The sequence below is a fragment of the Camelus bactrianus genome, chromosome 5, assembly GCF_048773025.1.
Source record: "Camelus bactrianus isolate YW-2024 breed Bactrian camel chromosome 5, ASM4877302v1, whole genome shotgun sequence".
Taxonomy (NCBI): domain Eukaryota; kingdom Metazoa; phylum Chordata; class Mammalia; order Artiodactyla; family Camelidae; genus Camelus; species Camelus bactrianus.
The window spans coordinates 91,785,426-91,811,989 of record NC_133543.1 but is presented as its reverse complement, the minus strand read 5'-3'; the positions used below and the strand labels follow the sequence as shown (position 1 = coordinate 91,811,989).

Sequence of the window (26,564 nt, the reverse complement as noted above, 5' to 3'; positions counted from 1 at the left end):
TAGAAGACATGGAAGTATTGTTTCAGGGGCAAAAGGCTGTGTTAAAGTAACCAGATTAATCCCAAAATGGAGTCTCTGATGCTAAGCCCAAAATCAGCAAAGCAAAACTTAGCTAAATTTCTATGCTCTGCAGTTCCAGACAAGGCAGGCCTAGGTCACCCAACCAGCAATGGCTGCTCAGCACAAGTCACCTGATCTGGCTCCAATACCACCACTTTGCTCCATATAAGGAAAGCAATCCAGCTTTAACCAATCAGCAAATGCCCAGTATAATGCCCTTGTCCCTGATAATTGCGATCTATAAAAATCTCTTGCTTTGTACAGCTCTTTGGAGCTCCCTTCTGTTTGCTAGACTGGATTCTACAACACCAAGACATGCATCAATACTATATAACTATTCATATCTGGAAAAAAAAATACAGCTTAACATTTTATCTCTAATGAGGTATAAGTAAGTGGATTGCACAGCAATAGATATCAAGGAATCCATAGTAGCTAGCAGATCATGCCCAAAGACACAGCTAACAGATGATTTTAACTAACGTGTTTAACTCCAAAACCCACCTACATGCTTTAATTCCTCCATACTTCCTAAGCTCTAATATTGTACTAGTTTTTTTTTTTTAATACTGGTCTAGTTTTTAAAAGAAAAAAAAATAGATAAAGTCCTTCATTACCTTAGAGTCTACTTTCCACAAAGGTCACAATCATATACACTCTACAGAAACCAAAAGTCCCTGATAAATTATCCAAATTACTTATTCTGAAATAAATAACTGAGGTCAAGGGCGGAAAGAAAAATTTCCTTCCCAGAACTAGTCTCTAATGAGTTGTAATGGAAAACACAACCAGCAAATATGATTTGCTATCAGGAAAGTTTCTTTAGAGGTGGGCTCCTGGCTCTGATGAACATGTTTGCTTTTTGCTTCCCAATGCTAAATCCCTAATAAAGATATGAAAAATACATTATCTGATTCAGAAGAATGGCTTTGAAATATTCACTGACTATATTCCCTGCTGCCAAAAACAAAACCAAACAAACAAACCAAACCCAGACCCAACTGTAGGAAAGTTTTTTTTAATTCTTATAACTATCAACATACAAGCTAACTTATTATGCTGACTCAGCACTGCACTGGTTATCATTCTTTCCTTATTGAAAGAAAAATAGTTTTTCCTTTCTAAAACTCCAAATAGTAACACAATCTTTAGCAACTTTAAAAATCTGAACTCTGACCCCACAGCTATTACTGTTCTATGAATGAAATCATAGACTGCGACTAAAACTCGAGCTCATTAATCCATGTAAGTACTTCCTTAATACAACAAGTTAAAAAGGTCAAGAAATTCTGGATCAGAAAGTCATTATTAAAAGATTGAGTCATCTGGATTAAATGAACGTTCATTCACAACTAGGAAATCTGACAAAGAAGTCATAGTTTAGTCTTTTTCTTTTTAAGAAACTATGGAGCTTATATCCATTCTAACCTCAGAAAATAAAATTTTGGCCCTAAAGGCATATATTGGAAGACAGAGAGGAAGAAAGGGAAGAAAAGAAAGGGGAAAGGGGAGAAAAAATTCAAGTCTTCACCATAAATATATTTAAATTAAAAATTGAAAAGCAGTTTTTTTTAAATCCCATTTAAAATTGCATCAAAATAAATAAATAAATAAATTACCTAAGAATAAACTTAACCAAGGAGGCAAAAGATCTATATGCTGAAAACTATAAAACACTGTTAAAGGAACTCAAAGATGATTCAAGGAAATGGAAAGATATCCAATGCTACTGGATTAGAAGAATAAATATTGTTAAAATGACCATACTACCCAAAGCAACCAACAGATTTAATGCAATTCCTATCAAAATATTCACGACTAGAACAAATAATACTAAAATTTATATGGAACTACAAAAAACCCAGACTTGTCAAAGCAATCTTAAAGAAAAAAAATAAAGCTGGAGGCATAACCCTTTCAGACTTCAGGCAATACTGCAAAGCTACGGTAATCAAAACAGTGTGGTAGTGGCACAAAAACACACACATAGATCAGTGAAACAGAATGGAGAGCCCAGAAATAAACACACACACCTATGGTCAATTAATCTATGAAAGAGGAGGTAAGAAAATACAATGGAGAAAAGACAGTCTTTTCAGCAAGTGGTGTTGAAAAAACTGGACAGCCACATGTAAATCACAGAAGGGAAGTTAGAACGCTCCCTCACACCATACACAAAAATAAACTCAAAATGGTTTAAAAAGCTAAAAACACGACACCAAAAAATTCTTAGAAGAGAATATAGGCAAAACATTCTTTAATATGAACTGTGGCAGTATTTTCTTAAATCTGTCTCCCAAGGCAAATGAAATAAAAGTAAAAATAAACAAATGGAACCTAATCAAACTTACAAGCTTCTCTGCACAGAATGGAAACCATAAAGAAAATGAAAAGAGAACCTAAGGAATGAGAGAAGATATTTGCGACCAATGCCACTGACAAGCTATTAATTTCCAAAATACAGACAGCTCATACAATTCAATAACAAGAAAACAAACAACCCAATCAAAAAATGGGCAAAAGACCTAAACAGATATTTCTCCAAAGACGACCTGCAGATGGCCAACAGGCACATGAAAAGATGCTCAATATCGTTAATTATTTGAGAAATCCAAATCAAAACCACAATAAGGTGTCACCTCACACCTGTCAGAATGGCCATCATCAAAATATCTACAAACTATAAATGCTAGAGATGGTGTGAAGAAAAGGGAACCCTCCTACACTGTTGGTGGCAATGTAAATTGGTATAGCCATTATGGAAAACAGCATGGAAGTTCCTTAAAAGACTAAAGATAGAGCTGCCATACGATCCAGCAATCCCACTCCTGAGAATGTATCTAGAGAAGATCAAAACTCTAAATGAAAAAGATACATGCGCCCCAATGTTCACAGCAGTATTACTTATAATACTCAAGAAATGGAAACAAACCAAGTGCCCATTAGGAGATTTAAGAAGAACAGGTTTAAGAAGATGTATCTGTGTGTGTGTCTCACACACGCGCGCACGCATACACACGTGTGCGCACGCTCGCGGGTATATTACTCAGCCATAAAAAAGAATGAAATATTTCCATTTGCAGCACCATGGATGGACCTAAAAAATATCATACTAAGTGAAGTAAATCAGAGAGATTGACAAATATTATATATTACTTATATGTAGACTCTAACAAATGATACAAATGGATCTATATACAAAACAGAAACAGATTCACAGATATAGAAACCAAACTTACGATTACCTAAAGGGGTGAGAGGGATAAATTAGGAGTATGGAATTAACAGATACAAACTACTATACACAAAATAGATGAGCAACAAGGATCTATTGTATAGCACAGAGAACTACATTCAATATCTTATAATAACCTATAATGGAAAACAATCTGAAAATATATACATATAACTGAATCACTTTGCTGTACGTCTGAAACTAACAATATTATAAATCAACTATGCCTCAATAAAAATATTAAATAAAAAATTAAACCTTTGGAAATATTTTGAAAAATTAAAAAGCAACTGAACAAAGACAACTTTACATAATCCTCAGTTATCCACTGTAAATTTTAAATTTTCAGTCCTTTTATTATAATAGTTGAAATAACAGAGGACCTTTGGGTATTCTCCTTGAACCACAAATATAGTAACCTAACTTCCCTAACCTGATTGAGATATTTTTATTTTTAATCTACTACTTTTATTCCATTTTCCTTTTCTAAATAAAATCCAAGCCAGATGCTCTTTCAAAAAAAAATGCTGGATACTACCATAAATTCAAGTATGAAACAGAGAAATTAGACAAGGGAATTTACACTTTTTTCTGCTCAACATAAAACAGGGATTTTAAATACATCCATGCACAAGAATACACACATACACACCTACACCAGTCTCAGCTCATTACTATGAGACCTTGTTCCAAGTCACTAAAGCCTAATTTGTTCACCATTGATGTTGAGGAAATCCAACTAGAATTATTTCAAGACTATATTCTACTGATGACAAGGACTCCCAAACTGATTTAGAAGTACTGACAACCATTAAACACTGGAAATTTAAATGACCTGAGCAACCCATTTCTGTCTTCTATGTAAGGTGTTTCCCTCCACCTTTTGGGAGTTAGGGGAGGAGTAGGAAAGAGGTTCCCTGCTTCAAAAAAAAAAAAAAAAAAAGATGAAAACACTCAACAAGAAGACTTCTAAAAGTCCATTTAAAAAATTCCAACATTTTCCAATTAGATCAGAGTCTCCATGCTGGGGAAAAGGAACAGGTGCAAGAAAGGGGTGGGGAAAGCCTTTACTTCTTTTCATTTTGAATCATGTGAATGTACTACCTTAACAACAACAGAAATACTTTTTAACACATTAGACAATGTGGGTGGTCTGTGAGACTGCAGTGTTTGACAGACTGATCCAACAAAGAGGAGAAGGGCTCAGATTTAGGTTAAGTTTCCTGAAAAAGTAAAGGAGAATTGCTCAAACCAACACACGCTCACGCTCACGCTCTCGCTCTCGCTCTCTCACACACACTCACACACACACACACACACACACCAGTTGTAATGCATTGGCAAAATCTGGTTTCATACAATCATCCTAACCTCTCACACCTCTGTTCACTTGGCTAAAAGAACAAGTCAAGTACCCCAGAAAAGGAAACTGCCAGATGACGATGCTTCCTTAAGCAGATAAATGTATAAAGCCTAAGGTCCACACAAAAAAGCAGGAAGTGGACTTTTACCCATTGAAATGTCCCTTCATTCTTCCTTAGGGTTGCCAGATTTAACAAACAAAACTACACTACACCCAGTTAAAGCTGAATTTCAGATGAACGACAAGTAAATTTCAGCATACATATGGTCATTCAATATATGGGACATAACAGTAAAACATTATTCAATGTTTATCTGAAATTCAGCTTTACTATGTTCCCCGTATTTTATACGGCAATCCTACTTCCATCCCCAACTTACCACAAAGTGGGATAATTAATTAGAATGATCTGGGACTTCAGGATTTCCTGGACACAGAACTTTCAGTATTAAAACTAGGAAAGTTCCAGGCAAACCAGAACGATCTAGTCACTCTACAATTAATCATTTCAAGAAGTTAAGCAAATCAACTGTAGCCTGGGCTCCAGTTAAGTTTGATCTTTTTTTATAAAGTAACTTTTCTGTACCTTATATATCCCCATATGCACAAAATTTCAAGTGTAGATAAGGTGAAATGCAGTAGATATAAGGGACTCTAGAAAATGTAAAGGTGTAATAAATGCTAGTTATTAGTATAGCTGGTTTGGGTACAAAGTTCTGTTTCATTGGAGTTTCAAAACAGACAGGTATTTGTTTTATCTACATACTTCACATGACCTATTGAAGGTCCTATTACTTGCAACACTAGTTTGATTGCATATAAAAACTGTTCAACAGGCTTGCTCCTTTTAGAACTACAGCTGTGCTCTGGATTTGATGCTGGTCCCCAACTTACTCCCTGTGTAACATGGGGCAAGTCAACTAACCTCACCAAGCTTCAGGTTCACTGTAAAACCAGGAGGATAACAAATCCTCACAAAACAAATGCCTCCGGAAATTCCCTTAAGGAACAAACGAGTAGGTGAAAGCACTCAACATAAATTATAAAATAACAATGTATGTTTTAGTAGTGCTTTAAATTTTGTTTATACAAAACTAAGGATATCAATATCAATATCTTTCTTTTATCTTGATTATTTCTTACACCCCTCTGATTCTGAAGACACTGAAGCCAATTCAACTGTACTCTTATTGAGAGCTTAGAATACAGAGCCAGACTGCGTTTGACACTTAGCTCTACTACTTACTAAATGTCACCTTAGGTAAATTACCTTTCTAAGCCTCAGTTTCACCATCTGCAATATGTGGACAATAATATCTGTATCACATAAACAGTTAATACATGTAGAGGATGTAACATTTGCCTTATAATAAACACTCAGATCTCAGCTGCTATTATTACCGATCCATGTTTAATAAAGACTTCAAAGATTAAGAGGCTGAAATCCATCCATCAAGTCCTTTATAAAATAACAGCAAGCAAAAAGAACAATGATGTTTAACATATCTTGTATTTGGAATTGGTACTACTCCATCTATCCCTAGATAGCCAGTCAGTTTTGGGAATTTCTCTCCATGAGCTTCAGCCAGATGATTACAAATTTGTTTAAGAAAATATATACATACTAATATCTTTTCCTTATGTCTAGTACTCCATGCAGATTTAAATATCCTTAGACTTTATGACACAGAACTATTGAATCCCACACTCTAGATCCCACTCAAGTCCCAAAAGTAGACAATACATGTGGAATATACATGTGGAACTGAGGACAAACTCTGTTTAACCAATTCAATTTACACAGCATCCATACATCTAAAGATGATCCTCAACGAGCTTCCCCAACTCTCAAGGGTTTAGGTCTATCCTTAATAACCTCATGCCAGGACCCAGCAACACACAGGGGAGTACTCGGAGGTGGCTCTGCAGTCATTCATCTACATCACTGTAGTGCGGTCTACCGCCAACCACTTCCTACCCAGACAACCACACACATACCCACCCCAGGTTCAGGGTTCTGAAACATTCTGCCTCAACCTCCTCATCTATGCGAAAGTTTATTCCTACTGTGCGTTCTCCTTACGTTCCCAAGCTATACACCCTCCTCTTTCTATTATTATATCCAAAAGAAATGATAAAGACATTCTCTGTACAGAAGTACAGCTTTTTATATTAGAATTTTGCTCAAGGTTGATTCATTGAAGGGGAATGGGGAGAATGGCATGTTCAGTCACCATTACATTACCCAAATGGTAGGGCAGAAAAACATTCCTTATTTATTCCAATTATCTCATACAAAAAGTAAATGAGAGCCAACTACATAAACATTTCAGGAAATATGAACTATTAAATTATATAATGACATCAGCCTGTCTAGTTGGTACCTGAGGGTCTTTATAATTCCAATTCAATCCAGCTAAGTAATATATTTAGTATTCATAAACTATACCTAAGAGAGTCAAGAGATGACCTAATTTTTAAGTGAAGGTTGATTTAGCTGGATTAAAAATTTCACCTTTGAATTTACCTATTTCCTTCCCTAGGATAAAATTAAAAATAAAATTAAAGAAAATTCTAAGGCCAGAGGCTAAATATAAGTTTCAAATATATGAAACATGTCAGCAAAAGTAAATGTGCTTATAATGAGCAAAATATGAACGTGTGATTAAAGAAAGCTCTTCTGGTAAGTTTAGCCTTTGAGAATATAAAGAGATTCAGGTGTCTAAGATTTCAAGATAGTTTAATCTAAGATAATTTTAAGATGCTTATTCTATTTATGAGTAAAAGCTACAATAGCCTAGAATAATTCTGCAATACTGAAGACTAGCCAACCTAACTCTATGTCTGTTATTTCACGTTCAAGGATTTATAAATTGTCCAGTAAGATTCCTTAGACGTTTCCTTTTCCACCATTTACCTCCTCATCCAAAGAGCCCCTCTTATCTATATTCTGGCATATCAGTTAAAAACAAACTTAAGAAAAAGCAAATAACATATATAATCAGGAAGTTATAACTACACTGTGGAACTACATATAACTGGATGAATGACAGTATCACCATTAAATCAACTTAATTATTTGTACTATCTAAATGTTAAATAGTTAAGAAGGTTTAAACATGCAATTACTTTCTTTAGTCAATACTCAGTCTTTTTTTTTTACATTTTATTCATATGATCTTATTCCTTTCCTTTTTAAATTATTTACATAAAGTATTTTCTTCTTTCCATTAATTCTCAACTATTTTACCACTAATAAAGCTTTTTCTAAACAGGTTTCAAAATCAAAGCTACTAAGATAAAGAGTTGTCCTCCCTCTCCTCCCCTCCATTCTCCTGTGTGCCCAGTTTTCTGGCCTCTGCAGCTTTCCCATAAATTTTCAAAAATTAGATTATGTTTTAAAAAATAGAAGGTGTAAAAAAAAAGAATCCACCTTCAATAACTATGAGAAGTATTTAGCCTGACTCTAAGAAACCTTTTCATGTTCAGCCAACAGAGTAGCAAACCTGCTGCTGTCCCCATCTCCTTCCAAGCGTCTAACCTAGGGCACCTTCACATACGGACGAAAGTATTCTGAATACTTTGTCTCTACTGCACGACTAACACTTTCTGCTACCATCCAAATGTTTAATATTCCAATGGGCTTATATGGAGTCAGAATTAGTTTAAAAGCTATCTCCTCATACCCTTCATAATTCTACACTCACAAAATGGAAAGAGAAAGTTTTTTCTTTGACTGTTTACCAACACTTGGTTTTAACTTAATACACTGTATGCCTAATAAAGAGAAATTTTGTAGTTAAAAAAATTAAACATTTTACCAGTTGACAATGGTAGGAGGTGCTAGTGCCTTCAAGGTATGTGCCTTTGTTTCAATACCTGTCAAAACAAACACATGAAGACAAGCATTACTATTCATGATCTGGTTAATCACAGCCAAATATCAACCTTTTCCTGGAGACATTTCTACCTCCAAACCTTATAGGAAATATTCTGTTGAGTTTTTCTGGAAACATCGTCTATCATACTAGCAAATGACATCTCATCATGTAAGCTTTCAACAAAAAAGCATATTATATACCACCACACACCTATTAGTACAGTCAAAATCCAAAATCACCAAATGCTGACAAGAATGCAGAGCAACAGGAACTCGCATTCAGCTGGTGGGAATGCAAACTGGTACAGCACTTTGGAAGACACTTTGGCAGCTTCTTACAAAACTAAACACACTCTTACCATATGATCCAGCAATCAAGCAATCAATATCCTTGATATTCACTCAAATGAGTTGAATATTTATGTTTAGAGAGAAAAACTACATGCAACTGTTCATAGCAGCTTTACCCGTAACTGACAACACTTGGAAGTAACCAAGATGTCCTTCAGCAAGTGAATGTTAACTGCTACGTCCGGACAATGGAATATTATGGAGCACTAAAGAGAAAGGAGGATAGTGACCTATAATGAAAAAGAATATGAAAACAAATATATGTATGTGTATGTATAACTGAACTGTTATGCTGTACACCAGAAATTGACACACCATTGTAAATTGACTATATTTCAATTTTAAAAAAAAGTAAAAGAACAAAAAAGAAATGAGGAAACTCAAATGCAGACTACTAAGTGAAAGAAGTCAATCTGAAAGGTTACATACTACATGCTTCCACCTATACGACATTCTAGAAAAGGCAAAGCTATTGAGAAAGTATTGAGACTACCAAGACAGCAGAAAGTTGCCAAGGGTTAAGGAGTAAGGAGGGATGAACATGCAGAGCAGAGAGAATTTTTAGAGCAGTAGAACTACTCTGTATGATACTATAATGGTAGAATACAAATATGACATTACATATTTGTCAAAATCCATGGACTGTAAACACCAAGAATGACCTCTAATGTACACTAAGGACTCAATGATAATGATGCATCAACATGAGTTCATCAGTTGTAACAAATGTACCACTCTGGTGTGGGATGTTGATAATCGGGGAGGCTGTGCATAGGACAGGGGGTATATGAGAAATCTCTCTACCTTCTGTTTAATTTTGCTGTGAACTAGAAAACACACTTAAAAAATAAAGCTTATTTTGTTAAAAAGGTATATCCAAAACTTTTATAAAGTATATTAAGTTTTTCAATCATTATTATGATGGCCAAGAAGAATTACTAAGATTTATAAACAGTATGTCACTGTATATACAATACTTCTACTTACCGTCTCAATGCTTTTCTTAATCACTTGCAGATAGCTTAGCCGTCATTATAGTCATTAAAAAAAATATTTATTAACAACAGCCCAAGTTCACAGAGCTAGTAAACAGAGCTAGTATTTAAGTATTCTGAGTCAAAATTCAGCACACCACTGCCTCATTATTAACTTCCTCATTCTCTGCAAGGCAGCCAAATATACTCTAAAGAAGAGGCTTTAAAACCAGATACAGGTGGGTCCAAAATCCCTGCTCTATTTTTTAATCAGCTATGAATCTAGACGTGTTCACTCACTTATTCATTCACCTATCCATCTGTCCATTAGGTGGGGGGGGGGGGAATCTTTTCAATTTACTTATTTCTTGTGCCAGTTTCCTCATATGTAAATAAGGATAGCAACAACCTATATGAACAATTCATATCCATAGTATTTGTAGAATTTCTATAAATAAAAGAGAACTCAATAGAAAAAATGGACTATGTATATTCACAGAAAAAATCCAAATGTCTATTAACTATGGAAAAAAATGGTCAACCTCACTAGTAATCATGGAAATGCAAATTAAAACAGTATCATTTGCCCCCATCAGATTTTTTTAATAACAACAAACAAAAAAAATCACACGTATTGGCAAGGATATAGAAAATAAGACAGCTTTTGACATTACTGGGGGAAGTGCAGCTACTTTGGTATCAACCCGGCAGCTAAACCTAAAAATGTAAATCCCTATGACTTAGCAAATCCCTTCTGAGAAATTTGCGCTGGAGAGGTTTTGGTGCAGGTGCACACTTACTATACCTTTCGTTTTCCTAATTAAATAGTCTCTCATAGCAGGTCCTAGTATTTAATACTCAATAAATGTTGAAACTCCTCAACAAATATTTACTGGTCCGTACATTTTTGGTCAAGTAGACAAGAAGAGAAGCAACTGCAGGCAGTTATAGTATTTGCAACAGAAGAGGTATTCAAGAAAAGGGCAATTTAAGAAAACTCTAAATACTTGTTGTAGACTGATAAACAACCTCCAAGATATCAGGTCTTAATCCCTGGAACCGGTAAATGTTACCTTATTTGAGACAGGGTTCTTTGCAGGTGTTATTAAATTAAGGCTTCTGCAACGGGGAGACAGTCCTGAATTAACCAGTGGGCTCTAAATGCCATCACCAGCGTCCTTGTAAAAGAGAGGCAGCACACAGTCTGACACACAGTGAAGGCAAAGTGAGGGAGAAGTAGGGAGAGAGATTTGAGGATGTTGGCCTGAAGGACTGGTGTGGTGCCACCAAATGCAGCAGTCACAGAAGCTAAAGAGGTAAGAAAAGATTCTTCTCTAGAGCCTCTGGAAGGAACCCAGCCCTGGGAACACTTTAATTTCAGCCCAAGAATGCTGATTCAAACGTCTAGCCTCTAATAACTGTAAGAGAATAAATTCCTGTTGCTTTGAGTCACCAAATCTGTGGTGTGACAGCAGCTCTGGGAAACAAATACTGCCTCACTGCCATAGCCCCACGTGCTGTGCTAAGTGATTTAGACATTATCCAAATCTCTGATGAGCCATTTGGATTTTTATGCAGGAATATGGCATAATCAGATCTATTTCTTAATGTTAAATCTAGTGCCAATGTTGAGAATTTATTGATGAAAAAATAAATTAGGAACAGGAAGATATAACAGAACCAAAATCCAGACAGAAGATAAAATTCTAAATCATCAGATATTTGAGTAAAAAAATATCACAATGAAAAACAGAGATGAAAACAAAAGAAGGGGGAGAGACGAAAGGGAACAAAATGGAAACAGACAATGCAGAAAACAGAGGAAACACTTTAAATATGTATATGTAATTAATATTCTCAAAGGGATAAGAGAGACTATCCTGTTGATTAAACAACAGGATGGTATATAGAAGAACTAAAAATAAGGAAAAGCTTTTGGAAATTAATAACAATACCTGACATTAAAAATTCAAAAGACTTTCTAGCTACTGAACACCTGAAGTGTGCCTTGTCCAAACTGAGATGTGCTCTAAATGTAAAATATTCATGGGATTGCAAAGACAGTATGGGGAAAAAAAATGTAAAACAATCCATTAACACTGTTTATACTGATTACATGTTGAATATATTGGATATACTGGATTAAGTAAAACATATTAAAGTTACCTGTTTCTTTTTACTTTATTTGATATGCCTACTAGAAATTTAAATTACAGACACGGTTCACATTCGTGGCTCTAACTGTGCCTCTTATGGACAGCATTGTAGTCCAGCAAATGCAATGATGAGAAAAAGAAATGAGGAGTATGAATACTGGAAAAGGAGGGACAAAATAATCACTATTTGCGTATAATTAGCTGTGTGACAAGAAAACCCGAAAGAATCATCTGAAAACCATCCAACCAGAGAGAAAATTCACTAAGATATCTGGGTATTAGATAAATAATAAAAATCAATAGTTATCCCATATACTAGTAATAACCAGTTAGAAAATGAAAGGGGAAAACATATACATATATGTCTGTGTGTGTGTGTGTAAACTAAATGCAATCCCAATCAAAATTCTAATACAATTTTGTTACTTGTCAGTTTTGCATGATTATTTGATATATTAATTCTAAAGCTCATCCAGAAGAAAGCAATTTTAAGATTAGCTAATAAATTTGAGAACAAGAATACACAGTGCGTATCTGCACAGTAAATGCCAAAATTAACACTAACTATTCTTGAACAGAATTTAAAAACCTGAAATAATCATGGGACATTTATATCTGATGAAAGTGGCATTTCAGATCAATGAGTGAAGGACAGATTATTCAATAAATTAAACAGCATCAAAGAAAAACCAGAATTGAGCCAATGGCTGAAAGATGAGGAATACATCCCTGAAGCAAACAATCAGCCTAGCAATATCTCTCTTCCACAGCTCTCATGTCACCAAAAGGATTTGTTCCTAAGTCTTTTTTCTAATTACAAAACCATCTCCGGTGCTACGACAGCCCACACAGCCCGTACTGCCTGGCCTATGACTCTGTTGGTTCTGTCTGAACTACATTATGTCACTTCAGTCCCATCTCTACCCCAGCAGACCATGGCAAACACAGGCGACCACAAGGATCCAGCAGCCTGTGATCAGGGAGGCCTGTGACCAAAGCATGGATGTACTGGTTCAGTAATATTGTCTCTAGAACCTGGAACTGGCATTTAACTAAAAGAACTGGAGAGAATTAAAAGAAGCTAGAAGGACTGCTGAAGTAAACTTATCCTTCAAGATCCAGTTAAAGATTTTATGACTCCTTGGTCCCACAGACAAGGGCTAACTCACTCCCTCTGTGCTCCAATTCCTCCTTCCAATCCTGCCTAGCAGACATGAAGGCACTCAGACTGAGGGTCACAGGAAGCTTGAGATAGTTGGAACACAAGAAACGTAGGAAAAGTTAGAAATAAAAATGGAATATGGAAACATGCTTAAGATAGAATGAGATAGGCTTTTAAGTAGGGCACTTGACCAAATTTGTTTTTTCAGAATGATTACCTGGGTCAACATCAAAAACAAGCCAGAAAAGATTCCAGGTATATAGTTATTACAAGAGCCCAAGTGAAGGATGAAGAGGTCCAGGGTTTAGGGCAATAGATACAGAGGCAGCAGGACCAACTGTAGAAACTTTTCTGAGGTAAAACCAATAGGATGTGGGAAGATGCGAAGATTTACCTTTGAAGATTAATGTCAACATTTCTAGAATGTTGGGTGACTTGTAATAGGTATAAGGGATACAGGAGGAAAAGCAGATACACAGGAGAGTCCACGAGTATAGGGTTGGATACCAAGTTTATAGGAATGACCAGAAAAGATATTCACAATACTGTCAGAATTACAGGGCTGGGGCTCCAGACAGAGCTGAAGATGCAGATTTTAGAGTCATCACTGACTCTATCCATATTAGAGGCAAAACCATGAAATCCCTCAAAAATAGTATATTCAGTTACAATATAAAAGCATTACAGACAGATGTTATAAAAGCCAGCTAGAAGGGTAAAGAAACCAAGAGAAGTGTCCTAGAAGCCAAAGGCAGACATAAGAGTCAATGAAGACACTGTTAGGAATGTCAAAGGCTACAAGCGGTTATGATATTAAAGTACAACAAGCAGTTGACCTGGCCTGAGACAATCCATCACACTTTCTTGCCTTCTTTATCCAATAATTGTTAAATTATGTCTGTACATATTACTCAAGCAGCTAACTTTTCAAATGCATATCAACACTAAGTCTACTCTTTCTGAATTCCTGAGCTCCCACTAATAAGTGTACACTGGCCATTCTGATGTCAGGTTTCTAGCCTTTCAAATTTTTTTCTGGAATTACGTTCAAATCTTTCAACTCAATTTAATAAACACTTACTGAGTATCTCATGTCCATTGTTGTGCTAGGTGACAGGGATGCAAAGATTGATTCTATCAACTATATATGAGTATCTTCTATATTTTGGGCACTGGGTGTGTATTAGTGACTAAAACACAAATATCCCTGTTCTCATAGACACTTTCTTTCTACATTAAACAGCTACTCTCCCTTAAGGAGCCCAAAAGAAATACATTACATTTGAGACTTATCTAAAAAGAAAAGATAGCAAATACATTTATTTCATAAAGCAATTTGAAATTAATTACAAGAAACACAGAAATGTAATTATAGTTAAACTATAGTTAACATGCCTGTCTTCTGGCACCATACAATATAAACAAACATTAACTTAGACCTACATTCGTCAGCTCTAAGTTACCTGTGGGTAAACCATCCATGCATCAAAAGCAACTCCCTAACATTGACTCACTTTTCTGGGTTAAGTTCCATCCAATTTCTACCATATAATCTTCTAACACATAAGATAGTGTAAGAATGTAGTTTAAGATTTTCACAAAGTAACTCAAATCATTACACATGCCAGTTATACTGTGTCTATCATTTTTCAAATGAACTTGCAGACATGCTCCCTAAATCTAATGCCCTTCAATTCATTTCCCAGAGCCAAATAACCCAAGCTCTTCTACCCTATCCCCAATTCATCTATAAACTGCCCCCAAACTAATAAGCTTCCAAGCATGGGCCTGGTTATCTACTACTTCACCATCCCTAAACTTTAAAGATCACAAGCCTCTTTGGTAAAAGTGCTGGCATTTCAAACACGTGTACCTTTAACACTGTACATATGGTCTACTGTTCTAGCATACTATCAACATTACAAATCATGCACAAAATATGAAATTTTTAAAAATTTCTAACATTTTCCTCCAGCACCCCAGAAACAGGTTGCGTGCACACCCTGGAGCATGCTGCAAGACAAAAACCATTCTTAAAGAAACTTAAGCTTGAAGACTAAGTAATTTGCTGTGGTCACAAAACTGGAATGAGGTAGAACCAGATGTGGGAATTCAACTAACAATATGGTCACAAAGCACAAGCCCTCCATCACTCCTCTCTAGCACATCAATCTTGTTCCTTATACCTGGGGTCCCATGAGCTTCCTCTGACCTCACACATCACTCCCAAGCAGCCACTACCTCTCATAACCCTCCAACCTCAAGACACTGTTGGAGAAAACAGGTATTCTTCTTATGTCTTAGAAAGTGACACACAAACTGAACATTCTGAGTTTCTAAGGAGAGCAGGCACCATGCAGAGAAGTCTAAACAGGCATCAGTCTAGAGGTCAGTACTACTTTCAGGGTAAATGATGAATATGAATTCTTAGACTCTAATACAGGAGCAATATGGAAAATTACAGTACAAAAGTGACTGATGACTTAGGGAAGCATTAACTGTGAATATATAAAAAATACTTATTCCATGTAACATCATCCATGTGGTATAATTTCAATTAAAGTCAATTCTCTTTACATTAAAATGTCAAGTATAGTTCCAAAATTCATTCATTCTGATTTCCTATGGAACTAAAATAAACTCCTTGCTTTATTTTGAAAAGAACTCAGCTATTCCATACTTCCCCCCCAAAACAGGCAGTATCAAGTCCAGAGATGAAGTCTGTTTCCAAAGGGAAGAGAAAAACTTCTGGTTGTTTTAGGGTTACAGAGAGAGAGAGAGAGAGAGAGAGAGAAAAAAAAAGCCAACATCAAGGTCCAAAATGAGGACTGTTACAATCCTTATGAAAGTAAAATAAGTAAAAATAAGAAACTTCTGTGGTTGAAGTAGGAACTTTTCATAATTCTGGCCAAACTGATACTGAATGTTTTATAATCCCGAAACACTGATGCAGAAAAATGAACTGCTTTATGCCTACAAAACCAACTTAGAACCTAACATTCAAAAGGTTAAGATCTATGCAGCAGTCAGTGTAGTTAGTATCTAATAAAACCCATGCAAATACCCCAGCCAATTGCAAATAGTAAACACATAAATAAACACACATGGGGAAAAGCACAAAGCTAACTGATAAAGTTTCAAAGAAGCCTAACAAAGAAATATGGCAGAAATAGCACAAATCCTGAGCCAAGTAAAAGGAAGAGATGGAAAGGGAGGTAAAAGAAAAAGAGCACTGATGGAGAAGCAGTTCATAACAGTGCTGAGCAAGAAAGGTTTACAGACAAGAAACTGAGCTCCACAAAGCCTAAATGGTATGAACAATGCCACAGTGCCAGGGACAATGTGGGCAGTGCCACATGGACAGCCAAGCAGCAGGCATAGAAATAACTCGGGCCAGACCACAAATGATCTTCCTGTAACAACTCAGAGCCCACATGGTTCACCTGCTGGCCACTCAGTCTCCCTCCCTCTTCCTACTACCTTACATTCATTCAACAATTAAAGTTAACTATTGCACAACTCCGGATTTAGGGGCACCAACTCTCCACACAGTCAAAAATCCCCATATAACTTTACAGTCGGTCCTCCAAACCCAAGGTTCCACGTCCAGGGATTCAACCAACCCTGGCCTGTGTGGTGCTATAGTACATGTTGAGTGAAAAAAATCCACTTATAAGTAAGTGGACCCACATAGTTCAAACCTATGTTGTTCAATAGTCAACTGCACATCCTCAGTTGAAGGAATCAAAGGAGTTTAGGCAAGGTCTTTGTCCTCTAAGTCTCTGGGAGATTTCTGCTGCCCACCCCCAGGGGTATGATTTATTATCCCAGCTTCTCTAGTCCCCCAGAACAGTTGATGCCTCAATTTTATCTGTCAGTCCTGCTCTTCCCCAACTGCCCTGGACATCACCCATTTGAGAACCTCTTCCTCAAACTCAGCTCTTTCTTCAAATGCAACCTCTGTCTCAGGTGTTCAGCTGACCTTTCCCTGGCTGCCTTGGCCAAATACGATGTCTCCATCCTCTGTACTACTCATTCAATATTAACCACATCCTGGATGTATCTTCATACAGCTTGAACACTCTCGTCCTGAAGGAATTAGCATTTCCAAGTCCCTTTTAAGTGACATATGCTTTTATTTGTATGATGATGGGTTTGCTCACATGATGGATTCAAAATACCTTGTTACCGCTTACCAAAAAACTACTTCTGAAGGACAGAGATAAAAAAACAAAACAAAAAACAGAGGCACACAGAAATTTCTGGAGATAAATGAGTATGTCTATTACCTTAATTGTGATGATGGCTGCACAGGTGTATGCATGTCCAAACTCAAATTGTGTACATTAAATATGTGCAGATTTTTGTATATCAATGAGAGGATAGAGAAAAGAGAGAAGAGGAAAAAAGGAGGAACAGAGAAGAAAGAAAACAGGGTTGAAAAAAGTAAGAGAAGACAGAGATAAGCAGATAAGTAAGGAAGCAATGGGGTCAACTGCATACCCTAAACTACAAACAGCTGTCTCCCTCAATCCTCATGAAAACCCCATGAGGTAAGAATTAACATCTTTATGTCACGGAAATTGAAATGGAAGGCTTAAAAAGATTAAGTAACTAGTTCAAATTTACATACCAAGTTTTACACACATATATGGCAATGATTCCTTCTCCACTCAACACAAAGTTGATGACACAAGACAATGTATTTAGAAATGCTACCTCAATTGTTATCAAGGTCATATTACAAAAAGTGTTTAAAATGAATATGGAGATTCTTGTTAAGTTTTCTGAATGAGAAATACACCATGTCAATCTACCTTTATACATATCTCCAAAAAATGAAAGCTCAAGATAAATCCTAAATTATTGATGTTAAAATATAACAAAACCTACTTAATGTCCCTCAATTTACAGTTTACTATTTATATCTCTTCCCAATTTCCATTACCAAGAGGTTTTAATATCTTAGACATGTCCTTAAAGTATATTTGTCTATGTGAAGATGATAATGCTGCTTCAAAAGATAAAGCGATAATAAAGAGTGGATAGACTTAGAAAATACTGTATACTCTGAAAATAAACAGAATTAGAATAGTTATTATTTGAATGCTGACTGTGTGACAAGCACTTATCTCTTACAAATCCCAACAACTATCTACAGGTTTTCTTATACCTCTTTTTTATAGAAGAAACTGAGGCACAGAGGTTAAATAAGCTGCCCAAGACTATACAACCAGTAAGTAGAGCCAGGGTTCAAATCCAAGCAGTCTTAACTCCAAGTCCACGTTTCTACCCACCAAAATTACAATGGAATAGGTGCATTTTAGAAGAAAGTTCTTAAATAAGCACTAAAATACAGAACTGGCTAAGTCAAAAGTAGATTTATAAAAATTTTCCAAAAGGAAGGACACATGTGAATTGTCCCTATAGACATTTATGGGATTAAAAATGAGATAACATTAGATACATCTGTAAAATTATCTACTAAGAACAAAAAAAGAAATAAAAATGAAAGTAAAGCAAGGCTAATTAAAATTAATGAGCTAAAATGACATGTACCTACATTGATGAAACTCAACTGATGGAACTACACTGATTAAGTGATATGGACTGAAAACAAGTATGATGCACAAGAATAAATAAAATACAATCTATATCAAGTTTAAAAATAAACTTAAAACATAAAACAATACTATGCATTGTCTGGGAATACACACATGTGTAGTAAGACTATAGAGCAATGCATATGAATAATAAACACCAAATTCTGATCAGTGGTTAACTGGAGGATCTGGGAGAAGGAAGTGAATTTCTTTAACTGGATCAAATATTATGAAATATTTCTCAGACATACAGAAAGCAGGTCTACTTTTGTTTTAAAGAAAGAAAAGGAAGCAAATGGAATTAGTGGATTATAGCATCCTAAATTGCTTTATATTCCTGATTCAAAAAATTCTAAAAGGGCACTGTTAGTGAAAGAATGTTAAGAAGAATATATCCTGAAGTATTTATGTTCAAGTACAAAAAGAAAAATAGATATAAACAATGTCCCTAAATTTCATTACAGCTTCTTTCCATATATAATCAATCATGCCTTCAGAGGTATATATGAACTTCAAGCCAAACTGTCACCCTAGGGAGGAGATGCAGCACCTGGGCTAAGAAAACTGCCTGGGATGAGATTCAGCACACACTTAGGCAAGTCATTTAATTTCCTCATCTGTGAAATAAGAATGATTTTAAAAAAAAAAACTATTTCATAAAATTAAGAAGAAAATCAAAACAGTACCTGGCCAGAGGAAGTACTGTAAAGGTTTTGGCTATTACCCAAGATCATCAGTTTAGAAAAAGAAAAACCAGGCTTTGTATCAGAAAAATATTATTTAAATGTGATTACTTTCCAAATTAAATAGGAGATAGAAAAGCTGACCATAACAGATAAATGGGCAGCTTTTCACCTCTTCTTGAGCAATCAGTATCAGGATAGCAAGATAAGCTTTTTAATTTTCTAACAATATTCTTTGGTATTGTTACAACATCTCCAATGTATACATTTTTGTGTACACACATACCTGGTACAAATTCAAGGTAAAACATTCCATTCCCTGGCTCTTTTGTTCACCTGACAAAAGCCCAATTCATCTTGGAAAACTGGGCTACCACCACCACTGTAAAATCTCCCCTTCTTCTGCTCTGCTCTGATTTAAGAACTATACCATACTGTAATATATCTGCTCTTATACCTTCTTCCCTTACACCATATAATGTTCATATACTACCTTTTGTGAACCCTGAGCTCTTTGAGAGCATGGACTATCTCTTAATTATCTTCAAATTCCCAATGTCTTGCAAGATATACACTAAAGAAATACATGAATAAATCAATGCCCCTATATAGCCTCATAACAAATACCTTCATGAACAAGTGGGAAATTATAGTTTGAGGCAGTTTATCTAACAGGTTGGTTATTTAGGTACCTTTAGCGCCAAATAAAAAATAGCGTATCAGTTAATCCCACTAAGCATTCACCCTCCTCAAAATAGGAAAGATTAAAAGTAAAGATATTCCAGTAAAAACAGAAGTTAAAATTTTATATTAAAAGGATTAAGGCACTTAAAATGTCAGGAAAACAAAAGCAGTCTGAAAACTTTCTTATGAAACTAAGAAATAGCATGAAGGGAAGAAATCACAAGATTTAATGTTTATAATGTCTCCTTTCCAGCAAAGAAATATATAATTAAAAGTCAGATGAAAGTATATACCATATTAAGGTGGATAAAAATCAAGAGTAAGTCACATGTTAGATCAATTTCACACAATGCTTTGTAGTGAGGCTATCTAAAAAGCTAAGTCATGAGTGAGCTAAAATTGGGCTGACTTTTAGGAATTTAACAGTTCTTGGCAATTTGGGGGAAACTGCTCAGGGCTCCATACTAAGGTACTGACTCCTGTCAGGTGTTGATTAGTCCGTCTTCTATTACTATAGATGAGCTGTCCTTCCTCCTAGCTAAGGCACAGGACTTACTTTCTTTGGATCCCATGCTCTCCCATATTCTCAGGAACTTTGCACAAATTACACCTTTCTCATCTATATTCAACTTCTCCCTCTCAACAGACACCTTCCCATCAGCATTTAATCATGCTGAAATCAAAACTCTTGCAAAGTTTCCTATTCTTTCTGTTTCCATTTTCCCCACCTTCCACTTGCTTCTGCTCCCCACCCTACCTATACCACATCAGTATCTCCTGCCAAGGTCACTCGTTGACCTCTGAGTTGCTAAATCCAACGGATGATACTCAATTTTCCTCTCGGAGGAGCATTTCAGCACTGACTGCTCCCCCTTGGCAGCAGGGGGACCTGCTTCTGGCTGTCCTCTCACTCCCCTGGCTGCTCCTCTGGTCTCCTTTGCAAGCTCAGTCTCCTCTACCCAGCTCCATCCCTGGCCTCCTGCTCTCAGTCCAGCCTCCTCACAAGCAGTCTCACCCACGCTCATGGTTTCAGCCACCATCTCTACACGAATGGCTCCAAAACAGTAGAGACTAGTAATCACTCAACATCTCCTCTTCTCAACCCATATACTAACAAATCACCGTGTCTGGCAATTTAAATCTCATTTTCTCAATATTTCTGCTAATGATATAAGGCTCTTAAAAGGATTAAGTGAGCTTACATGACAGTACTTTGAAAAGGAAAAAAAAATTAAATCTGAGCATTAGTATTCATTAAGTTGAAATCTCCTTGAAAGCAAGGACTTTACCAAGTTCATCTGTTTACTTATTCCACATGGTACACCTAGCCGCGTGCTTTGCATTCAGTAAGTGTACTGCAATGAATTATCCGTATTGGCTTAATATATGTTCAACTGAAATATTCACACATTTAACAGCTCTTATTTCCCAAACCATGTCACCATTTGTCTCCTAAGAAGTTGAGAATTTTAAGTTAAATCGCTCTATAAAATGTAAACTATGCTGGACAATTTTAATACTTACACTGTTAATTATCTAAAGTTAGAAAAATTTGTCACCTTTTTCTTAGCGTGGCTTTCCTCAAAACATCCAGATCCCATCCTCAAGTTCCAATCTAATATAAAGACTCTTGCTTCCCAACTGATCATGTGAAAGGGGATAGTTTAAGTGCTACAGGTATATTTAAGTTTTAAGTACCCTGAAGGCAGGCAAAATGACTGCTTGGAAAAATTCCCTCTCTCAATTTCATGCCTGCTTGGAAAAATTCCCTCTCTCAATTTCATACATTGCAACGAGCTGGAGTGACATTCTTGGTAGGAACAGACATTGCAATGAAAAGAATATTGTTGCTCAAGAGTTCTCAAACTCTTGCTTTATGTACATTTAGTTACAGCCTCTGAATGTAAGATGTCATCTAGCATTACCTCACCTTATCAATTCAAAACACTCCCTAGGAAAAAAGACAGTCTCTACACCAAGTGGTGTTGGAAAAGCTGGACAGCTACGTGTAAAACAATGAAATCTGAACATTCTCTCACACTGTACACAAAAATAAACTCAAAATGGTTTAAAGATAAGACAGGACACCATAAAACTCCTAGAAGTGAACATAGGCAAAACAGTCTTTGACCTAAATCATAGCAATATTTTCTTAGACCAATTTTCCAATGCAAATGAAATAAAAGTAAAAATAAACGGGATCTAATCAACCTTAAAAGCTTTTGCATAGCAAAGGAAACCATCAACAAAACGAAAAGACAACCTAGGAGAGAAAATATTTGCAAATGATGCAACCGACAAGGGGTTAATATTCAAAACATACAAACAGCTCATAAAACTCAATATGAAAAAAACAAACAACCCAATCAAAAAATGGGCAGAAGACCTAGACATTTCTCCAAAGAAGACAGATGGCCAACAGGCACACAAAGAGATGCTCAACATCATTCATTATGAGAGGAATGCAAATCAAAACCACAATGAAGTATCACCTCACACCTGTCAGAATGGCTATTAAAAAGTCCACAAATAATAAATGCTAAAGAGGTGTGCAGAAAAGGGAACTCTCCTACACTGTTGGTGGGAATGTAAACTGGTGCAGCCACTATGGAAAACAGTACGGAGCTTCTTTAAAAACTAAAAATAGAGTTGCCATATGATCCAGCAATTCCACTCCTGGGCACATAACCAGAAAACTAATTTGAAAAGATACATGCACCCCAATGTTCACAGCAGCACTATTTACAACAGCCAAGACATGGAAACAACCCAAGTACCCATCAACAGATGACTGGTTTAAGATGTGGTATACACACACACACACACACAAACACACAATACATAAAATATATATATACACTTACACAGTGAGATATTACACAGTCATAAAAAAGAATGCAGTATTGCCATTTGCAGCAACATGGATAGGCCTAGAGAATGTCATACTAAGGGAAGTCAGAGAAAGAAAGACAAGTATTACTTGGTAAAATTTGTATGTGGAATCTAAAAAATAATACAAATGGGTCTACATACAAAACGGACACAAACTCACAAAGAAAACAAATTTATGGTTACCAAAGGGAAAGGGGGGATAAATTTGAAGTATGGGATTAACAAACTATATATAAAATAGATAAGCAACAAGGATTTACTGTATAGCACAGGGAACTACATTCAATATCTTGTAATAACCTATAATGGAATATAGTCTGTCCAAAAAAAAGAAATAAATAAGTAAAATTAAATAAAGGGAATCTAAAAGGTCAAGAGATGCCAGGGAAAATGTTTACTTGCCAGATCTTGAAACTTAAATCTGATAAAATTTTCTTTCTACCATACTGACACTAGGCAATCTTAATTTAAACAAAATTGGAATCACTGGAAAATGATGTCGTTTATTTTACATATTCACATATTTATTTTCTTAGTGTTCTGTACCATTTACTATTACAAATAATTATTAAAAGTAAAATCATAAAAGGTAAATTTTAAGATAAGTATTTAATATTAGGGAGACCTAAAATAACATGAAAACAAAATGCCACCTTGTATCATGGATTCAACCCTAGAACAGAAAAAGGGGCATTAGTGGAAAAATTGGTGATATCTGAATAAACTCTGTAGTTTCGTTAGTAGTATAGTATCAATATTAATTTCTTATTTTGACAAATGAACCAAGGTTATGTGACATGTTAATATTACAGCAGGAGAACTGGTATGCAGGAATGTTCTACATTTGCAACTTTGCTGTGAATCTAAAATCATCTCAAAATAAGAAGCTTAAAAAAAATTAGTATCTGAGTCAATAAGCACTGTTGGTCACCCGCCATTAAAAGAAAAAGAAAAAACTTCCTAGATCAGATTTTCATCTAAAACACAACCCTCAGTATAATCATTCACACACTATCTTTCCTTCACTGAACATACAGTAATTTGTAATTATATACTATTTGTGTGATGATTTGCTTTATGTCTGTTTCCTCCATGAGGGCAAGGATCACATCAATTCTGTTCACTGTCCTATTCCGAGCATCTTACATGATGCATGGCATAGAATAAGAGTTAAAGGCTATAAGTGAGTCATTAATTGAATGAGGAATGAACTAGTCTTTTAAGCAGAACCAGACAGCAGAGGAGCACATCACATAAGCAATGAGAAAAATCCTGAAGCTTTAATACCTGACCCCCTCAAACCAGACAGGGATTGATTTTCCCCTTATAATTTGTCCATCCTTTTTTCCTTCCTTTCTTTCAAGGAGGACATGACTCACAGAATATTTCAGCTTAAATCATCCAGTGCAAATGTCTTAAAAACCCAGTAACCAAGAGTCAGAGACACTAGGTGCCTTGTCACCGTGACCCTTAACATCCAGTGGATGGATCTCTGATCTACACCCAACACTGCCATCCTACAGAATCAACTCTTTTTAGAGGGAGAGAGAAACCAGGGGTCTAAGGAGAAAATGCCAGAGTGACTAAAGAAGCCCTACTCATCCTTAAGGGTGAGAATTGCGCAGGAAAATGCCAGAACACAAAAGAAACGAATAAATTGTGTGCAACAGACTCCCATGTCACAACACCTCTTCCCCTGTAATAACCCTCTAGTACTTTAAGGAGCAACTCAGCGGCATCCTTCAACTCTCGGAACTAATGCAAGGAAGCAAAAAAGGTTGAGGTGATCCTGAAAGAAGGTCTCATCAGACCGACAACTATTCAGCCAGTCACCAAGGAGAGGCAGTATAATATAAAGAGTGGTTAGATGTGGGAGCTCTGGATTTTTAGATAGGCAGGCCAGAATCCCAGCTTCTCCTCGTGCTTGCTGGGATCTGGAGGCAAGCGGACTGCGTCCAAACTGCAGTTTCTCCAGCTGTAAAATGGGAATAACCACCACCCAGGAGGGCTGTTAACAGTGTAGAGATACTATACGTGAAGTTCTTAGCACCATGCCTGGAATGTTGTAAAGGCTCATCGGCTGTTTGTCATTTTATTCACCTTTATAATCACTTTCACGAGGCCTATTCTCTCTCCAGCCGCCACATAATTTTAAAGATGCTGTTCTGCCCCCCATCTATTTTTGAAGGGTCATACACACATTAGCTTAGAGCATACTTTCTAAATCCAGCCTGGACAAACTAGTTCTGTGTCTCTGGGCCTCGGGTTCCTCATCTGTGAAACGGGTCTTACCATCCCTACCCCAGCGGACTGCTGGTAAGAAGCACTCCCTCGGTATTACACATTCCACCCCTGGTGTCTAATTTAAATGCACCTGGGGAAAAGTAAGCCTTCAACTCCCAACCCCAGAACAGCAGTATTCTTCCCAGCCCCACCACCACCGACCGTGGCCAGAACGAACACCAAGACGCACCCACCTCACACCCCGCATCAACACACCCCCGTCCGGCCCTCCAGTGTGGTTTTCCGAAATCGCAGGGCTGTTTCCTCCCGGGGACCGCGTCAGAGCCGAGCTAGTGAGAGTAGCCAACCACCTCCCCCAACGCGCCCGGAGAGACCCCGCGCATCCTTCCTCCCCCGGACGCCGCGGTTGTGCGGTCTGCGGTTCCCCCCGCTCGCGAGGACCCTTCGGCCCCACCACACCCGCTTCCCGAGTCCCACGGCGGCGCCTCCCACCCAGCCGGGCTGCTTTTCCCCACGCCGCGGGCCGGGCCGGCCCGGGAGCCCGCACCGCCTGCGTGTACGCGCCGGTGCCGGGCTGGGCGGCCACGCCGGAGACCCAGGGCCTCCAGGCCAGCCGCTTCCCTTCCCCAGGCCCGAGCGTCCTCGGGCCCAGCCCGGCCGCACGCGAAGGCCACGCCGCCAACCCGGCCCCGCCGCTCCCACAGCGGGCGCCGCACTTACCGCGACGCCGGGACGCCGGGGCCCCGGGGGCCCGGTTCCTCCGGCCTTGGGCCCACGCAGGCCTGGCTGTGCCCCCAGAGCATTCACGCCCGGGCCGCCTCCTGGGGACCCGGACGCAGCCCGCCGCGGTCGCACTGCGAGGGGGCGGCCGTCTCCTGCCCGGTCTGCAGCCGCCGCCGCCGCCGCCGCCGCCGCCGCCTCGTCCCAGCCCCGGCCGCGAGGACTACCGCAGCGTCGCTCTGAGGCGCCGGCACACCAGCGTCTGTTGAGCCGAACCGCCCGGGATGCGCACCCCAAGCCGGCGCTCGTTGCATATGCAGAGAGGCCGCCTCCCATTGGCCCGCGGACGGTGGCGCGTGCGGGGCTGGGCCTATCGAATTCCGGCCCGGAGCGCGGGGCGGCGCGGAGCGGGCGGCCGGGGGCGGGGTGGGGTTACTACGGGTCATTCTTGAAGCCGCGGCGGACGGGACCCAGCCGCAGCCAGCGCGGGGCGGGGACCCGACGGCGGGGGGAGCTGGGGGGGAACCGCGGCGGCTGGGGGAGGGGAGCCGGGCAGT

At 37.8% G+C, this 26,564-nt stretch overlaps 1 protein-coding gene across 2 annotated transcripts in view; it reads right to left on the bottom strand.

The window, feature by feature from the left end:
• Positions 1-26,292, bottom strand: part of ACSL3 (acyl-CoA synthetase long chain family member 3) — a 57,354-nt gene extending 31,062 nt beyond the window's left edge. Inside the window, exons 1-2 of one of the 2 annotated variants that reach the window (XM_074364387.1) lie at positions 26,008-26,292; positions 8,480-8,537 (exon numbers count right to left, since the gene is read on the bottom strand). The gene's annotated coding sequence lies outside the window, so the exon portion shown is untranslated. The remainder of the gene's footprint in view (positions 1-8,479; positions 8,538-26,007) is intronic. The other variant, XM_074364388.1, reaches the window with a different exon arrangement.
• Between the last annotated feature and the right edge of the window lie 272 nt (positions 26,293-26,564).